We start from the raw sequence: 16,214 nt of genomic DNA, 5'->3' as shown, positions 1-16,214 counted from the left end.
TTGGGAAGATGATTGGATTTTTTTATGGTTGGATGTGATGTTTGTGAGAGAAAAAATGAAATGATTATGAGTTTGATGTGATATTTTGTCTTATTAGCTATTTTAGCCTATTTTGTCTTTTTGTAATTTTTAGCCTAAATTTAGCTATTTTTTTTCTTCCCAAACGAATTTTTTTTAATAAATCGAAAGTTAAAAGTTCAAGTCTCATTCCTCCTATAGATAATATGACAATGTGACAAGAGAGTTAAGTCTAAAATAATTAAGTTTGTAACAAATTAGAAGTTAATATATAATTTGTCATGTCATTGTAAATAAAATTTTAAATTTAAAAAAATAAAAAATAAAAAATTTAGCCTGTGTTTGGCAAGGGCTTTTTCAGGCTTTTTTAGCTATTTTAGCCACAAAAAACAAAATAGGCTATTTTAGCTATAACAAACAAAACATCACATCCAACCTATAATCATTACATTCTTCTCTCACAAAAAAAGTCAAAAAAGCCAAAAAGTCAAAAAGTCCTTCCCAAACCAAGCTTTTTAGCCCAGGCTAAAATAGCCAAAAAAGCCAAAAAGCCAAAAAGCCAACCCACTTCCCAAACGGAGGCTTATTTTGTTTTAAAAAATAAACTATTTAAAAAACTAAATTCTTAACTGACCATGTATTGGGGTTGAGAAAAAATAAAATAAAAAAAAAAATCTGAATATAGAGCATAATTAATTGTCAACTTAGATAAACTTCTTTGACTTGGTTCGAAGGATAGAGCAATTCGTGTAAACAAAAAACAGAAGGAATATTCGGTACCCCATGCCATTCAACTCTTCATTATAAATGGATGGCTCAGATTTGTTACCATTCTAATGATTTTAACATAGATCCCTCGTTAAGCCAACCAGACGCCAAGATCATCTCTGGCCCTCTGGCCAACAACTAACCCCTACCCTACCCACCCCTCGACATTACATCAGATCATTTGACATTACATCATACATCAGACCCCCCCCCCCCCCCCCCAAACAGCATCTTCTCTAACATTTACTAATATTATTTATTTCTTCTGCAATATGTTACCTATCAACAATTTTACTCTCACAATTTATTTACTAGGCTATGTTTATTTGGCTGTTTTGGATTGGATTAATAATTTGTGAAATTTATTCAAAAAGCGTTTGATTGGGGATATAAGTGAGAGGATTAATTATCTTCTTAGACTAATAGTCCCCTATATGGTAGGACTAACAAATTCATAAGAGGGTGGAGATTAGAAATTGATTGAGGAAATTAGTAAAATTTTAAATAATTTTTAAGCAAAAACTATATTTTTTAGAATAAAAAATAATTATATTATTAAAAAGATACTAAAATTTAAAAAATATTAATACTATTTATAATATTACTAATTTGATAGTATACAAACAAACAACATTTATCTTACATGTCCAATTTAATATTGCTACACTAATAATAATTTTTTCGCTCAATTTACTTTTAGGGTTGGTTTGGCATAAACTAAATAATACAAAAAGTCAAAAAGTCTCATCTTATTTAAATTATATCACCTCTCTAATACATCACATCAAACCCAACCCATATAAGCCAATAAGTCAAAAAGTACATTTTTTTAGAACATCCCAAACCAACCCTTAATCTCTTTCACTCTATGAAACCAAATAAACATGAACATATGATTCGTGTGCAATTTAAAATATTTATTATATAAGAAAAATTATTGTATGTTACTCAAATTGTAAGATTTTTTTTTAATAAATCGAAAGTTAAAAATTCGAAACTCACTTCTCTTATAAATTATATAATAAGAGAGTTTATAATTAATTAAAAATTAATATATAATTTGTTATGTTATTATAAATACAACTCAATCTATTCACTATACTCAAATGGTAAGTCTCACTTCTTGGAAAAATTCTTGATATGTGCTACGAGAGTAGGGTGGTTTGCACTACACGCATATTCACGTCACAAATTCGTATATATGATCCGTAAGTGTCACGTGGACCCACACACACATATTCACAAATCTATTTATATTCACAAATTCGCAAGTGTGCCGCCATATTCACAAATCTGTCATATACGATCCGTAGGTGTGCCGCCATATTCACGAATCCCACAAATATTTTTAAAAATAAAAATAAAAATTGACAATTTTAATTTTTAAATTTTAAAAAGAGTTTGAATAATATATTAAAGGGCGGTGATTGAGGGCCCGAAATGGAGAGCCCTGAATGGCTCGAAATTTCATTTCGGGTAAAAAGAAAGAAAAAAAAAAAGAAAAAAGAAAGAAAAAAAAAAAACAGTTTCCAAAATTGGAAATTAGGGGTATTAGGGGCAACTTTTTTAGGGCTCTCAATCATTTTCCTATATTAAAATGTAAAATTCACATGTAATGCGATACATATATCTATATATATAGAAATTTTTATTGATAAATTTTAATTAGAAGTGTTTTAATTTAAGAAGGTTATGAAAGAATTTTTTAACCCATTTAATCCCATGTATGTATAGTTTTATTTCATAAAATTCTTTTTCTTGATTTACATTATTTTCTTGGACACTTACGCCCTTATATTTAATTTTGATACCCTTATAAATATTTTTTGAACGGTTAGCAATTTTATAATGTGAACATTCATATTTTAAAATCACATTGGTAGGAATGTAAAATTAGCTCGTGGGCGGCCCGAAACCCGCCCGCGAGCTGAGGCGGGCCCGATCCGTTGGCAATGTGAATATTCACATTGACATGTTAACATTCACATTAATAGGAGTGTAAAATTGGGACGCGTCCCGTGGCAGCGCGAAACCCGCCCACGACCCATGGGCAACCCGGGGCGGGCCCGGTCCGGTCCGTTGACAATATGAATATTCACATTGACATGTTAACATTCACATTGATAAGAGTATAAAATTGGCCCGCGGCCCATGGGCGGCCAAAAGCCCGTCCGCCGCTACGGGGCGGGCCCGGCCCGGCCTGTTGACAATGTAAATATTCACATTGACATGTTAACATTCACATTGATAGGAGTGTAAAATTAGCCCGCGCCTCGTGGCTGCCCGAAACCCGCCCACAGACCATGGGCAGGCCGGGGCGGGGCCGGCCCGGCTTGTTGACAATGTGAATATTCACATTGACATGTTAACATTCACATTGATAGGAGTGTAAAATTGGCCAGCGGCCCAGGGCGGGCCCAACTCGGCCCGTTGACAATGTGAATATCCACATTGACATGTTAACATTCACATTGATAAGAGTGTAAAATTGGCTCGCAGCCCGTGGAGGGCCCGAAGCCCGACCGCAGCCCGAAGTGAGCTTGGCCCGACCCGTGACAATGTGAATATTCACATTGACATGTTAACATTAACATTGATAAGAGTGTAAAATTTGCCCGCTGCCCGAAACTTGCCCGCGGCCCGGGGTTAGCCCGGCCCGGCCCGTTGACAATGTGAATATTCACATTGACAATAATGCACATTGATAAGAATGTAGAATTGGCCCGCGGCCCGTGGGTTGCCCGAAGCCCGCCCACGGCCCGGGGCAGGCTTGTTTCGGTCCGGAGCCGAGCATGTCCGAGACCCTAGGTTAGGGCCTAGGTCATCACTTTGAAGCTCGGCCCTGCCCATCGGCCCGCTTAAGGCCCATTCAAGGCTCGGTCCGAGACCCAGCTCGTCCGAGGCGCAATGTATTTTTTTGTGAAAAATAATAAAATTTTGGTAGAAAAAATTAAAAAGAATTAAAAAAAAATAGCTAGACCCGCCCAAGCCTGACCTAAGCTCGAGGCTAGGCCTAGGCCCATCGGCCCGACCCGAGGCTCGATCCATCGGCCCGTCCAAAGCTCGAATACCCTTGTGCCAGGGTTAGGGCTTGGGCCTAATTTTTTGGCCCATGGGCCGGGCCGACCCGGCCCGGGAAAGGTTCGTTTGGGCCCAGGCTCGAGCCTAGCCCGAGACCCTAGGCTAGGGCTTGGGCCATCACTTTGAAGCCCGGCCCGACCCATCGGCCCGTTAAGGCCCATTCAAGGCTCGGTCTGAGACCCGACCCGCGGCGAGGCCTAGTGTATTTTTTTGTGGAAAATAATAAAATTTTGATAGAAAAAATTAAAAAGAATTAAAAAAAAATGGCCTGGCCAGGCCCGCCCCGGGCCGCCCACGGGCCGTGGGTGGGTTTCGGGCAACCACAAGGCACGGGCTAATTTTACACTCCTATCAATGTGAATGTTAACATGTCAATGTGAATATTCACATCGTCAACGGGCCGGGCCGGGCCCGCCGTAGGCCGCTGGCCAATTTTATACTCTTATCAATGTGAATGTTAATATGTCAATGTGAATATTCACATTGTCAACAGGCCGAGTCCCAGGCCGCCCACAGGCCGTGGGCGGGTTTTGGGCAGCCACGAGGGACGAGTTAATTTTACACTCCTATCAATGTGAATGTTAACATGTCAATGTGAATATTCACATTGTCAACGGACCGGACCGGGCCCGCCCCGGGCCGTGGGCGGGCTTTTGGCCGCCCATGAGCTGCGGGCCAATTTTATACTCTTATCAATGTGAATGTTAACATGTCAATGTGAATATTCATATTGTCAACGGGCCGGACCGGGCTCGCTCCGGGCCGCCCATGGGCCGCGGGAGGGTTTCGCGCCGCCACGGGACGTGGGCCAATTTTACACTCCTATTAATGTGAATATTAACATGTCAATGTGAATATTTACATTGTCAATGGGCCGGGCCCGTCCCGGCTCGACTCAAATTTTTCCGGGCATCCACGAGGATCGACATGGGCCGGGCCCCTACACATTGACGATATGAACATTCACATTGACAGTGTGAATATTCACATTAAGGGTATTTTGGTAATTATGTCACCCATAGGACTTATTGAAACATAAAAAAATAATAGGAATTTAAATGGAACATAAGTAGATGAAAAAAGTATTTTGGTCTTCTTATCTCAAATAGGACATAATGGAATAGTAAAAAAGAATATAGGTTGGATGCAATAAAGCTTTTAGAAAGTGGATTTATCAAAAAAGCTACCATATATACATATATATATTTTTTCTTATCACATTATTAAAACTTTTTTTAAAATTTTAAAATTAGAACTCTCTTGATTTACAAATTTGTATGAAAAATGTTTTAGAATTCTAAAGCAAGGGCCTTAGTGATGTAACAGTTATGTAACAGTTATGTACGGTCCACCTTAATGTGATATTTTGATTTAAACTTCATTTTACTTTTTTTTATTTTTTTTATTTTTATAAAACCTGCCAACTCAATAAAGTTCTGTAGATTATCACTGAATTCGTAAATATAATCCGTAAGTGCGCCGGGCGGGACATAGCGTCATCAACACAATTATTATTATTAGATATTGTAGTTGAATATGAAAAACTACAAATAGAAAATTACAAGAAGGAAACATCTTTTATTAAGGGTTGGTTTGAGATGTTCTAAAAAAGTGTATTTTTTGATTTATTGACTTATATGAGTTGGGTTTGGGTTAGATTTGATGTGATGTGTTAAAGAGGTGATGTGATTTAAATAAGATAATGTGACTTAAATAAGATAGTGACTTTTTAACTTTTTATATTATTTAGTGTACCCCAAACCAAGCCTAAATAAACGACTTGGATGATTAATAGAATATATCAAAGTAATCCACGACACGCTTGCTTGGTTTAGTGGAACTTACTAAATTGAAAATTATAAAATATTAGTTTGTGTCCGTATTTAAAGACACTATAAATAAATTGAAATAAAAACGTAATTTATCCTAAAATATACCAAAAATTGAGATATTGAAAAATATAAGGAAGGATAAAATCGTGCGTGCTCCTGTTTTTAGTGAAGGAAGAACAAAATTATAAGTGTCTCGTGATACAAAGTGAATTATATCTTGATGCGTACTAAGACAATTGGGATGATCTGCACATTAACTGTAGGAAAAATATATTTAAACTAAATAGTAAATTGTGTGTATTTAATTAAAACGTGACTGGAAATAAAATTTTAAAGCTAAATTTCATAATGTAAATTTTAATTTCCAAAACTCAAAAAATTGTGTTTGGTAACGTTTACGTTTTCAGTTTATATTTACAAAAATTTTATAAACTGGCTTTTGTTTATTTTCTGTTTATTTTTAGAAAAACATAAACTACAAACGCGTTTGGTAATTGACAAAATGTTTAAAAAACTTTAAAAATATAAAAAAGAGTGAAAAATGACAAGTGGTGGCAAGTGGCGGCGAAAGACGGTGGTGGAAAGTGGTGACGGTGGGTGGTGGGTAGCTGGTGGTGGGTGGCGGTGGCAGGTGGGTGGGTGACGGTGATGGGTGGTGGATGGTAGCGAATGGGTGGTGGTAGTGGCGGCGGCGGTGGTGGTGGTGGCGGGTGATGGTGGCAGGTGGGTGGCGGATGGCGGGTGGTGGTGGGTGGTGGTGGGTGGTGGTAGGTAGGTGGCAGGTGGTGGTAGTAGGTGAATGGGTGACGGTGGCGAGTGGTGGGTGGTGGGTGGTGGTGAGTGGGTGGTGGTGGTGGTGGTGGCGGATGGTGGGTGGTGGTGGTAGGTAGGTGGCGGATGGCAGGTGATGGTGGGTGGTGGCGGGTGGGTGGTGGGTAGTGATGGTGGTTGGGTAGGTGACGGTGGCGGGTGGTAGCAAGTGGGTAGTGGTGGTGGTGGTAGCAGCGGCGGCGGGGGGTGGTGGTGGCAAGTGGGTGGCGTGTAGGTGGTGGGTGGTAGTGGTGGGTGGGTGGGTGGGTGGGTGCCGGTGGCGGGTGGGTGATGGTGGTGGTGATGGGTGGCGGTTGGTGGTGCTGGCGGGTGGGTGGATGACAGGTGGCTGGTGGTGGTGGGTGGCTGGTGGTGGCAGGTGGGTGGTGAGTGGTGATGGCAAGTAGGTGGCGGGTGGTGGCGGAAGGCAGTGGATTGTAGTGGCGGGTGGTGGGTGGTGGATGGCGGGTGGGTGGGTGGTGGGTGGTGGGTAGTGGTGGTGGTAGTAGTGGCAGGGGGTGGGTGGAGGTGGCGAGTGGATGGCAGATGGGTGGTGGTGGCGGGTGGCGGGTGGTTGGTGGTGGTGGCAGTTGGGTGGTGAGTGGTGGATGGTGGTGGCAGTTGGGTGGCGAGTGTTGGCGGCAGGTGGTGGTGGAAAATGGTGGCGGGTGGTTGCTAGTGTTGAGTGGTAAAAAAAAAAAAAAAACTGAAAACTCAAAATGGAAACACATTTTTTGTGTTTTTATTTTTTGGCTAAATTTATAAACTGAGACCACTGATTTATAAATCAAAAATTTTATCAAACAAGTTTTTATTTGAGTTTTTTAAATTTTTGTAAATATAAACAGAAAATTGAAAACGTAAGTGTTACCAAACAGCACCTAAATGTTTCTGAAAACGAAGGAAGGAAATAAATTTCTTGTTCAAGTCTGAAACTAGAATAAGAACACACACTGAAATAATACATAATCAATTTACATACAAAACAACTTACAGATTATTGCAATATAGAAATGTAGAAAAAAAGACAGTCAAGGCGTGTGTTGGACACACTTTTCTCAAAATCATTACGTTCTCGCTACGGTGCTAAAAAACAGATAGCACCGACCTCCTAAGACGCAACGACTATGTCTCAGAATTACAGCACTACAATCTGGGTCTGGTGAACAAACTGCGTTGTATCTCTCTCTTACAGAAAATATAATAATTATATGCAGAAGAGCAATATAGAGAAATGGAGAAAAAACAAATGAGATAATTGGTTGGAGAAGATCTGAATTTATAAGCAAGAATGTGACTGTTCGAATAGGTTTGGAACCTGAAAATAGCCGGAGAGAAGAGAGGTGACTGGAGAAGGAAGGAATACCACTGCTTAGTTTTGAATTTTAAAATTTGGTGCAAATGTTTGAATTTTACCCATTAGGAATTCAAATTTTCTCGCAAAAATTGTGGGAAAAAAAATTAAAAAATAAAAAAAAAACTCAAACAAATTTTGTCCAAAAATTAAAAGTTAGGACCGGACCCAACCCACAACCCGCGCTCGGTCGGGCGGACGGCGGTGAGCGTGTGGTGGTTTTGGGCCAAGCCCACTTTGTTCATAACTCCCCTCCTTACAAAACTTGAGGTGTCCCTTGGGGTCCAACCCAAGTGTGTCCACCTAGAATTTATATACTCACACTAACTAAAGTTTCAATGTGGGACAACTAAATTAAGAAAACTCACATTTGACTCTTAAACTTTTCATTTCATGAATTCAAAAAACGACGTCAACTTCTCATTTACTTATAAATAATTTTGATGAACTGTCTTCACCATGTGACTTGTCACACACGGTAAGAAACACGTCACTTTTTTAAACCTATCTCAAAAGATATGTGAATCCCACTCAAATTTAAGCTCAAAAGTAACCTAAAAATAAACCTAAGAAAAACCATAATATCCACCATTATCTATCTCATTGAACTGAGCCTAAGGGAAATTATCTGTTTGTAATCCTTGACCCAAAGGACGGCAGCGGGGCAGGTAGGCACGGCACGGTGTCCACTAGGGGTGGGCGCGGGTCGGTTGCGGCCACGGAACCTCCAATCCGCCATCCGTCCGCCAGATTGGCGGATTGGAGAAAATCAATCCGCATCCGTCCGCCAATCCGGCGGATGTGGATTGAGCGGATTGGCGGTTTGGCGGATGGATGCGAATCGGTTTGGCGGTTTAAAATTTTACAAATTTTCAACATAATTCAACTTGTGCACTTTCTCAAAAAAAAAAAAAAAGAAGATAATATTACAGTCAATGACTTAAAAAAATATTACAATTACTGTATGCCTTATCTAAAGAAAGAAAGTTTAAAACTTTAGAATATCACGATCACTGCATGCCTTATCCACATATTATAATCACAGCATGATTCATCCACATAAAGTATTACAATCTGTGGTTCTTAAAATATAATAACAATTCAAACCACCAAAACCATGAACAGAGAAGTAGTAGAGATTGTATGTCTCTGTATTGTTACATCTATATATGTTTTTGAAAACAAAAACCAACCAGCATATATCATATTTTCTATTTATTATTTTTAGATTTAGATTTAAAAACAAAAAAATATAGATAAATAATATGTTTATTTTTTTCAACTAAATATTTAAACTCTTTTTCAATTGAAAACACAAACATAATATTTAAACAAATTGAAAACACAAAATCTTATAAATTACTAGGAGTGCTCGTGATTTGGCGGTTTGGCGGTTCGGTTGCGGCCAAATAAATTTCAAATCCGCCATCCGTCCGCCAAATTGGCGGATTGGAGAAAATCAATCCGCAACCGTCCGCTCATCATCACGCATCCGTCCAAAATGCGGCGGATCGGTTCGGTTCGGTCGGTTTTGGCGGATCGGTATATCCGCTGCTCACCCCTAGTGTCCACGACACTTGCTCGGATTTGTGTTGTATGTTTCTTTTCTTCTTCTTTTTTTCATGGGAGAGATTTTTTTTTTTTTTAATTGGAGAGAGAGAGCGCTTAAAGTCTTTTTTATTTTTATTTTATTTTTATTTTATTTTTATTGATCAGAGCTTAAATCAAAATTTGTTTTGACTAAACTTAAATCAAAGTTTTGTAGGATAATTTTTACTGTATTTAAATTAATTAAATTCTGTTGTGTACTAAACAACAATCAGAATATAAAGAAATAAAGGAAAGGAGATAATTTGTTTGATTACAAAAATCAAACTCGAAATAAAAATAAAAATAAAAAAATAAAAATAGATTTTATTTTGTTGCAAAAACAAAATTAAAATCTGATTTAAATAAATAATAATAACATTGAAAATAAATTAAATAACTTACTTGATTTAATTTCTTCGAATTATAATCTGATCAAGTCTAGTGTTTGACACTGTGTCCTTAAAACAGATTCGTTCTCTCCACGGTGCTTTCAGAATTTGGATGTCTATCTCCCAGGATGAAATGATCTACTACAAACAATAGCAGCACTACAAATTGTTTGCCTTACGAACACACTACGTGTTTACACTCTTTCTTTCAGAAAATAAATGCAGCAAAATACAGAGATTTATAGCAGCGGATGAAGTACGAAAATTGGAGTTAAATCCAAATAGGAGGCTAGTCTATTTATAGATGTAAAGGTGGTTGAATTGAACAGGTATGAAACCTGTTGGTTTTGAATTCAAACAGATTTGAATCTGTTGGGTTCATAAATTAAACAGATACAAAAACGGGAATAGCCCTGTTTGGATGTATGTTAAAAACCAGACTAGTTTATTTCGGGAAAGGCCCTGTTTGGATGTGCAGTAAATAAAATAAAATAAAATTCAAATGTTTTTGGCCCAAAAAGATTAGTATTGGGCCGAACAAGCCCAACCCAACCTCACACCACGCACCCGCGCCCAAGCCCAGGCCCAGCCCAGCCCAGCCCAGCCCGCCCGCCCGCCCGCCCGACCGGACGGACGGCGGCGGTGGTGCGCGCGTGTGTGGTGATTTTTGAGTTCAACGGGTCTAGCCCATTTTGCCCATAACCTCTTCCTCTAAAACACTTGGGTACCCCTTGGGGTATACCCCAAGTACCAAACCCAAGTCTTATAAACTCATTCAAAACCTCCCACCAAATCAATGTGGGACAAGCCATTTTACAACCTTAAGGAATTTCCACCAAAACTTCATTTCCATGGAGCACACTATGGCTTCAATTTTCCATTCACTCGGTAATGGTTTTGATTAACCAAATATACCACGTGAATCACAACGCGGCATAGAACGCGTTATCACTTTGACCCGCGTAAATCTACGCACAGGGCCCACCTAAAAAATAGACCAAATTTAGGAAAAAATTCTGGTTTTACCCAGAATTTTATAACAATTTCCAACAATCCCCCACATGAATGGAATTTGATGACAACGGAAATACAACAATATGCAGACTTTATCGAAAGAGTATAAGTCGAAAATATTTTGCATCAGGATAGGTAGCTTTCGGCCTTGAACCTTCTCTAGTGAGAACCTATAGGTGATTCTTATAGCCTTTTGCATTCTCATAGAACCGGCCCCAGTTCGACACTCATATAGGTGATTCTTATTGTGAATATCTTTTCATACTCGTCTTGAGTTTATGCCTTAATCAAGATATAAGTTATCATTAAAAGCAAAGCTTATCCTTATACCCTTGCATACAACATATGTTGCAGATATCACTCTTACCATAAGAATGGGTAGGAACTTAATCCTTTGGTGATTTCTGGCGAGCTATACATAACTTAGTTATCCCTTTGAACTTAGTTCTTGGGATCTCCAGTTATATAAGTAAGGTTACCATTATGACGACTCTTATGTAATAGGCTTTAATCCCATCCCCTCCGATGAACTATACACTAGCTCTTTTGTCAAACATTTTGTTAACGGATCCGCAATATTCTCTTTAGATTTTATATAATCTATTGAGATTATTTCGTTTGACAACAACTGCCTAACGGTATTATGTCGACGACGAATATGTTGTGACTTACCGTTATACATATGATTCTGTGCCATGACTATTGCAGATTGACTATCACAATGAATGCAAATAGCTGGCACAGGTTTTGGCCACATTGGAATGTCTTCTAAGAAGTGACGAAGCCATTCTGCTTCTTCTCCTGCTTTGTCCAAAGCAATGAACTCGGATTCCATTGTGGATCGTGCGATGCATGTTTGTTTTGTGGATTTCCAAGAAACAGCAGCGCCTCATAGAGTAAAGACATATCCACTTGTGGATTTTGAATCTTTAGTATCCGATATCCAATTTGCATCACAATAACCTTCAAGTACTGCTGGATATTGAGTAAAGTTCAAACCATGATCACGGGTGAATCTTAGATATCTAAGAACCCAAATGATCGCTTTCCAATGGTCTTCTCCGGGGTTACTAGTGTACCTACTCAATTTACTGATAGCATAAGCTATATCAGGACGAGTACAATTCATTAGGTACATTAGGCTTCCAATGATTTGGGAGTATTTTAACTGAGACACTGCATCACCTTTATTTTTCGATAAATAAAGGTTGACGTCTACAGGTGTTCTAGCTAAATTCATATCATCCTTGATAAATTTACCAAAAATTTTCTCAATATAATGTGATTGAGATAATGCATATCCGTTAGATGTTTAAGTAATTTTCATTCCTAATATAACATCTGCGACCCCCATATCTTTCATAGCAAATCTTTTGTTAAGCATTTGCTTAGTTGATTTGATCATGTTTTGACTGCTTTCAATGATAAGCATGTCATCCACATAAAGACAAACTATGACATATCCTTGGTCAGTGTTTTTAACATAGATGCATTTGTCACATTCGTTTATCTTAAACCCATTAATAAGCATTGCATGATCAAATTTTTCATACCGTTGCTTAGGTGCTTGTTTTAATCCATAAAAAAGATTTTACAAGTCGACAAACTTTCTTTTCTTGTCCTGATACTACAAACCCTTCGGGTTGCTCCATATAGATCTCTTCATTTAGATCACCGTTTAAGAAAGCTGTCTTAACATCCATTTGATGTATTTCTAAATTAAACAACGCTGCTATAGAAATAAGCATGCAAATGGATATTATTCTTGTCACAGGGGAATATGTGTCAAAATAGTCCAAACCTTCCTTTTGCCTGTAACCTTTAACTACAAGTCTTGCTTTATACTTGTCAATTGAACCATCTGCTTTCATTTTTTTCTTGAATATCCATTTATATCCAAGAGGTTTAGAACCTGGTGGAAGATCCACCAATTCCCAAGTATGATTTTGCATAATGGATTCAATTTCATTATTGACAGCCTCTTTCCACAAAAGTGCTTCAGTACCTGTCATTGCTGCCTTAAAGCTTTGAGGTTCATTTTCTAACAAGTATGTCAGAAAATCTGGACCAAAGGATTTTGATGTTCTCGCTCTCTTACTTCGTCTTGGTTCATCATCAATTAAATCCTGTTGGTCGAGACCATTACTAGTCTCTTGTGTTTGATTGTCATTAGTTTCGTGACTTTGTGTACAATCATAAGTTCTTTTCTATGAACTTAATTCCTGTCCTTTCTTGTAAGGAAAGACATGTTCAAAAAACACAGCATTCCTTGACTCTATAATAGTGTTCACATTTATATCAGGTATTTCTGATTTATAAGTCAGAAACCGATATGCACTACTATTCTGAGCATAATCAATAAACACACAATCTACTATTTTTGGTCCAATCTTAGCCTTTTTAGGAACAGGAACTTCAACTTTTGCTAAACACCCCCACACTTTTAAGTATTTGTAGGAGGTGGTCGACATTTCCACAATTCATAAGGAATGCTTTTGGTTTTCTTGTGGGGTATTCTATTAAGAACATAATTAGCAGACAATATTGCTTCCCCCCACAAGTTCTGTGGTAAGCCTGAACTTAGTAACATGGCATTCATCATTTCTTTTAGGGTTCTATTCTTCCTTTCAGCAATTCCATTTTGCTGTGGAGAATAAGGGGCTGTAGTTTGGTGAATAATGCCATGTTGTGCACAAAATTCATTTAATGGTGCATCATATTCACCACCCCTATCACTTTTAACCATTTTAATGGTTTTACCAAGTTGATTTTCAACTTCTGTTTTGTAGAGTTTAAACATTCTAAGGCTTCATCTTTACTTCTAAGTAAATAAACATAACAATACCTTGTGCAATCATCGATAAATGTTATGAAATACTTTTTGCCTCCTCTAGTTTGAATAAATTTTAGATCACATACATCAGTATGAATTAATTCTAGAGGTTCGGTTTTTCTTTCAACCGATTTAAACGGAGCTTTAGTTAGTTTCGCTCCTACACAAATTTCCCATTTACGATTAGGATTAATTTCAAACTTTGGTATATAATCTAAACCAATTAATCTACGCAAAGCATCAAAATTCACATGTCCTAATCTACCATGCCATAAATTTGACTCAAGAATATAAACAAAAGATGTTATTCTTATTCATAGCAACTTTCGGTACAACTGTCATTACATTCAACTTAAAGAGACCATCACTCTCATGTATCCCTTACCAACATACATACCACTCTTTGTTAATACAAATTTATTAGACTAAAAAACAAGCTTAAAACCATTTTTACTTAATAAAGACCCCGAAACTAAATTCTTCCGGATGTCAGGTACATGCAGTACATTGTTGAGGGTCAGTTCTTTTCCTGATGTCATCTTCAAGATCACTTTCCCTTGTCCAGCCACAGTAGAAGTAGAAGAATTTCCCATAAAAAGTTGTTCACCATTTGCGGCCTCATTGTAAGTAGTGAACATCTTCTTGTCCGCACAAATGTGACGAGTTGCTCCAGTGTCAACCCACCATTCTTTGGGATTTCCAACCAAGTTCATGATCCTTCTTAGGGCGGCGGCAGCCAGAAGCTCGATGTCCAGTCTTGCCACAGTTATAGCATTTTTCTTTGAACTTTTTGTTGCCATTGTTGTCGCCTTGTTTAGGACCATCTCCAGTAAACTTCCTCTTTTTGTTATGTGGTTTATGAACTTGTTCAACCACATTAGCCTTGGACTCAATGGGATTTTTCCATTCCTCTTTTCAGCCTTTCGGTTATCTTCCTCAATTCTTAATCTTACAATCAACTCATCCATGGTCATCTCTTTGCGTTTATGTTTTAAATAATTTTTGAAATCTTTCCAAGCCGGTGGTAACTTTTCTACTAAAGCAGCAACTTGGAAAGACTCGCTAAGAGACATACCTTCTGAATGAATATCATGCAAAATTATCTGAAAACTTTGAACTTGAGATATTACCGTTTGGGAGTCTACCATAACAAAGTCCAGAAATTTGTTACCGACGATAAATTTCTTCGTGCCGGCATCCTCTGTCTTGTATTTCTTCTCCAAAGAATCCCACAATTCTTTTGCTGACTTCAAAGGACTGTATACATTATACAGCATGTTGTCAAGGCCATTGAGGATGTAGTTTCTGCACAGGAAATCTGAATGTTTCCAAGCATCTACAGTGGCAACAACTTGCCGATCACTTTCACCCTCTTTAAGTGCTGGAGCCTTTTCATGGAGAAACCAGGCCATATTAAAAATTGTAAGATAGAACAGCATTTTCTGCTGCCATCTCTTAAACTCGGTACCGTTAAATTTTTTCGGTTTTTCTCCATGATTGATTGGTACATGAACATGGTTCTGGATAGGGACCGGTGTTAGTGTAACAATAGGAGTACCACTACCAGATGTAGTTTCAGTTGCAACAGCCATAATCTCTAATTACAAAAATCAGAAAAAATTAAAACACAAATTAATTTTCTAGTTACTAAAACCAGAAAATACATTTATAAAACAAAATAATTTTATTTCCCTTGTTACTAAAACTAGAAAAATAAAATATCACAATAATTTTCTGTAACACAATTAATATTCTGCAATTGTTAATGACACCAGTATATTACTACTAGTTGTCAAAGAAAAGAGATAGTATATTACTACTATCTGTCAAATAGCATAAACACTATTTGTTTTTCCAACCAGAATATGTCTTTATGAAATCAGAAAATTAAATACAATGAAGATACCAAAAAAAAAAAAACGAATCTGTCTTAAGATTGTAGGACAATCTTCACTGTATTTAAATTAATTAAATTCTGTTGTGTACTAAACAACAACCAGAATATAAAGAAATAAAGGAAAGGAGAGAATTTGTTTGATTACAAAAATCAAACTCGAAATAAAAATAAAAATAAATAAATAAAAAAAGATTTTATTTTGTTACGAAAATAAAATTGAAATCTGATTTAAATAAATAATAATAACACTGAAAATAAATTAAATAACTTACTTGATTTAATTTCTTCGAATTATAATATGATCAAGTCCAGTGTTTGACACTGTGTTCTTAAGACAGATTCGTCCTCTCCACGGTGCTTTCAGAATTTGGACGTCTATCTCCCAGGATGAAATGATCTACTACAAACAATAGCAGTACTACAAATTGTTTGCCTTACGAACACACTAAGTGTTTACACTCTTTCTTTCAGAAAATAAATGCAGAAAAATGCAGAGATTTATAGCAGAGGATGGAGTACGAAAATTGGAGTTAAATCCAAATGGGAGGCTAGTCTATTTATAGATGTAAAGGTGGTTGAATTGAACAGGTATGAAACCTATTGGTTTTGAATTCAAACAGATTTGAAT

At 37.5% G+C, this 16,214-nt stretch overlaps 1 protein-coding gene across 1 annotated transcript in view; it reads right to left on the bottom strand.

Moving 5' to 3' along the window:
• Positions 1-16,214, bottom strand: part of LOC114261624 (vesicle-fusing ATPase) — a 98,280-nt gene that overhangs the window by 18,802 nt on the left and 63,264 nt on the right. The gene's annotated exons all lie outside the window — the stretch shown is intronic.

This window comes from Camellia sinensis, chromosome 3, assembly GCF_055761805.1.
Source record: "Camellia sinensis isolate YWXY chromosome 3, ASM5576180v1, whole genome shotgun sequence".
In the NCBI taxonomy this organism is placed as follows: domain Eukaryota; kingdom Viridiplantae; phylum Streptophyta; class Magnoliopsida; order Ericales; family Theaceae; genus Camellia; species Camellia sinensis.
This window is presented reverse-complemented; position numbering and strand designations above follow the sequence as displayed.